Source organism: Nothoprocta perdicaria, unplaced genomic scaffold (genome assembly GCF_003342845.1).
Source record: "Nothoprocta perdicaria isolate Ctin4 unplaced genomic scaffold, notPer1 scaffold_6, whole genome shotgun sequence".
NCBI lineage: Eukaryota > Metazoa > Chordata > Aves > Tinamiformes > Tinamidae > Nothoprocta > Nothoprocta perdicaria.
In genome coordinates this window covers 5,243,053-5,247,272 of record NW_020455865.1, presented here as the reverse complement: position 1 = coordinate 5,247,272, position 4,220 = coordinate 5,243,053, and positions in this window count along the sequence as shown.

Below are 4,220 nucleotides of genomic sequence, written 5' to 3'. Positions count from 1 at the left end.
GCCCGGGCAGCTGCGGCCGCAAACAAAGCGGGCGCCGGCACAATGTCCCTCTGTGCGCTCCCAGATGCTGACCGCCGCGGTGGACAGCGGCCCGGCCGCGGGCGCGGCGGGGCCGTGCCAGGCCCCTGCTGGCAGGGGACAATGTTGGCAGTGATGGAGAGTAGGTATTTCAAAAGGTTTTGTTTGGCGGCTGACCCGCCGGGCCGGCGTGACCCCGCCGCCCCCCCACCCACCCGGCCTCCTCCGTCCCAATAGAAACCGGCCACATTCCTGACCTCGGGGGGGAAAAGTTTAAAAACTCCTAGCGAGGAGACAATACCGGTGTCATGGCATTGATTTAGGAGGGACTCTTTCCATCACAAAGGCGAGACAAAGGCGCTCGGCGCTGGGAAAGGGCCTTCAGCTCCCGGCTCAGGAGCAGGGCTCCGTTATTGTGCGCCCGGAGCTCTCCTTACGGGCAGGGCGGGTGGCGAGAGGTCCCACTGGGTCCTGCTGGCTCCTACCAAGTCCTATCAGGTCTCACCAGCTCCTGCCAGGTCCTACTGGCTCCTCCAGATCTATCAGGTCTCACCAGGTCCCACTGTATCCCACCACTTTGGATCCCAACTGGATCTACMATGTCCTCTCAGGTTGCACAAGATCCCGATGAGCCCCACCAAGTCCCAGTGGCTCCTACCAGGTCCCATGAGGTCCCACTGGGTTCCACTAGGTCCTACAGGCTCCTATCAGGAGCTCCTACTACGTTTCACCAGGTTTTACTAGGTACCACCRGGTGCCATTGGGTTGTACTGAGTCCTGTTGGATCCTATTGGGTCTTATCAGGTCCCACCAGGTGCCACTAGGTTGCACAGGCTCCCAGCAGATCCTACCAGTTCCTATCATGTTCCACCACATCCCAGCAGGTCTCACTGTGTCCCAGCCCATCCTGCCGGGTCCCAGCAGCTGCTATCCCAACCCTGTCACCCACCCCCAGCCCTCTCTGCCGTGGGTCCCCCAGGCACTGGGGCCAGTGTCTTCAGGGGGAGCCATCGTCCCCAGGGGGGACCCCGAGGCTCAGGGTGGGACATGGCTGTGACCTGAGTCCTGTTGGGCCGAGCCGAGGGCTCCCGGCCGCATCCCGGGCCCAATGGGGAGCTGGGGGCCACCGCAGCCTGGGGGCTTCAACCAGACCAGGGACCCACACGTCACCCTCGGACGTTCCCCACACCCCAGTGCCCAGCTCCGCTCACGGATGCCATCCTAGGGAACATCCAGAGCTGGGCACACGGTCGGGACACGCGGGTTGGAGGCCACCACACTTGCCACCACCTGCGCTGCCTTCCCGGGAGGGGACACGTGCAGCCCCGCTGTCCCCAGCCGCCCCCAGGGCAGCCCGGGGCCTGGCCACGAGGCCGGGCCGTGACTCCCGCTCTGTGCCCGGCTCAAAGGYGCTTTGTGCTCCCGCGGGCGCCCAGCGCCGCCAGCACCCGGCACCTCGGGCACCTGCTCCCGGCCCCGCGGCCCTCGCCCCTCCGCCGGGGAGGCCCGGGCACGGCCGGGCCCGCGGCTCCCACTTACGGTGCGGCCGCCGCGGAGCTCGCCGCTCGTCCCCGCACCGCGTCCCGGCGCCGCCGCGCTCCGACGCCGCTCCGCGAGCTGCCTTTCATTTTATTATTTTAGCAGGAGAAATATTTTTCTCCCGGCGCAGGACGGCACTTCCGAAGCTGGAAACAAGTTCATTGGCTTTTTTTATTTGCGCTCGCTCTCCCTCTCCCTCCTTGCCCTAATTTCGCGTTTTTCCTGGCAGCCTCGGGGAGACGGGAGCTGGCGAGCGGCGGCCGCGGCGCTGGAGGCGGCTCCGCGCGCCGGGACGGCCGGCAGGGCGCCCGCGTCCCCCCGGGTCCCGGGGTGACCCCGCACCGCGTGCAGGACACAGCGTGGAGCGTGGCGGGCGACACGGGAACCCACTGACATCACGTTGGGTTTCTCTTTATTTCTCTCTTTTTTCCTTTCTTTTCCAGGATGAAATTGAATTTGCAGGCGACTTCCGCCGCGGGCAAAGCCTCTGGCCGGCGCTTCGCAAGCCACGCGAGGGGCCGGGCCTGGCCCACCCCCCTGCTCGGGGTGCAGAGACCCCGGGGATTTCATTGCAGCCCGCGGGCGCTATCCCGCCCGGCGCCCRGTCCAGGGGCACCCCGGGGGCCGCGGGACTGCAGCTCCCCGACCTCCACCGCTCCTTTCCACTCATCCCCCTTAATTTTGTTTAGAAACTTGTCAGGCCGCCGCATAAAGGAGGGGGGCAAGATCAAGCCGAGCTTTTCATCAGTGTGGGAAAAAGTATYGCGCTAATCCATATTTATTGGTGTAAGGAGCCGGGGGGGATGAGCGGTACCCTAATGGTCAGGAGCAAGGGACAGAAGGGACAGTTTAAGGCTGCCCTTTGCACAGAGGTCACATGTCACCAAAAATCTTTTGGTTGTCTCGGGATTGGTTACATTCTGTTCTCTTTTTTTTCTCTCTCTCTTTTTTTTTTTTTCCGATCGACGTTGCCAAGCAACTGGCTAAGACCGGCCAAGATATTTTCTTTATTACAAGTGGAGCAGAAAGCAGCAAGGAGAGAAAGATAAAAAAAAAAATAAAGAAAAGGAAAAAAAAAAAAAAGGAGAGGGAGAGAGAAGTTTAGACAATTAACATTTATAGGATCACATAACTTCATTAACTCAGCCGAGATTTGGGGGAGAGGAAAACACAAGGCGGCGGCGGCGGGCGAGTTAAAGCAAGTGCAGAGGGTGGCAGGTCTAGCGGCCGCAGCAGCGCCCGGGTGGCCGGGGCGGCCGGGGCTGCCCCCACGGGACGTCTCCCATGTCCCTGCGGCGCAAGGTCCAGGCGACCCCTTGGAAGCAGCTCGGGGCCCTGGGGTGTCGCCGGGGCTTTATTTCTCTTTGTGTTCTTCCCCCAGACGCCGMCGTGGTTTGGTTCCCTCGCGCTCTGAGGAAACGGGGCTGTTATTAATAAGGACGCGAGGAGCCGCAGGGCGGCGGGAGGCGCCCGTGGAGCCGCCGGCCTCCGCTCGCACCGTGCGGCGGCTCCTCCGGCGGCTCCGCGCGCCCCGTGTCCCCGCGCTGTCACCTCCCCGCAGGTGCCCGGCTTCYAAGGAGCCCCCGGGGTGGCGGGGAGTGACTTCCATGGAGAAGCTTCCCTGACTCCGGGCCGGCCCCAGCTCGGGAATTCCCGTCCCCAGCCCTGGGACGCGGGCCCTGCTGGTGCCCCGGCCTGGGGGGACCCACAGAGCCAAGGGTTTGCCTGGTGCCCGAGGACACGGGTCACCCCTGGGAGCCCCATCCTGTGCCCGGCGCTCCCTGTGGATGGGAACACCGGGGCTGTCGCTCCAAGGATGCTCTGAGCACCCTTGGGGCTGCAGTGCTGAGGAGCTGGGACCAAGCAAGGAAGGGCAGGGACCCCCCAGCGCCCCCCGCAGGACCCTCCGGCCCCCTTGGTGACCCTCTGAGCGCCAAGGGCTGGTGCTGGGTGCTGCGGGGTGAAGGAAGGGGGCAGCCCCCGGGGGACTGCAGGACCCTGGGCCCCCCTGCAGGCCAAGTCTGGGGCCTGGGGGCCCTGGGGACCCTGGGGAGCACCCAGCCCGGAGCCCTCTGCTGCAAGTCGGTCCCATCGATCAGGGGACACAACGAGCGGGGGTCTCCCCACAGCCCCCTCCTGCCATGGGGCACTGAGCGGGGGGCAGGTGAGCCCAGCCCCCCGGGGGACCCTGGCAYGATGCCCCCCACGCAGGCAGTGCCACCCCGTCACCCACAGCAGGGGCAGCCCCGGGAGCGCCCAGGACAGGGGCGGTGACGGGGAGGGGGGTCCCGGCGGGCCCCCGGGCTGCGGGTGCCGAAGCGGGGGGCAGCGCGGGGAGCAGCGGGCGCGGGGCCCCCCCGGGCGGCGGGCCGGGGCTCGAGGGGAGCTGTGTCTTTAAGAGATGGCTGGCTCCAGGTTGCAGCTGCTGTTTCTGTGCTATAGAGACAGTGGAGATTCATTACTCCTAAAACACAATGGGCATTTATCACCCCGTGGTGTTATTCAAATCCAGTACCAATTGAAGGTCATCCCCATTCTTTTCTCGCCGGCTCTGCAACACATTTATTGTTGCGCCGTTCAACTCAAAAGCCCCGGCCGGCCCCGGCGCAGCCCGCAGAGCCGCGGCGGGCGCAGCGCTCGCGGCGGCCTCGGGAGCCCGGGGC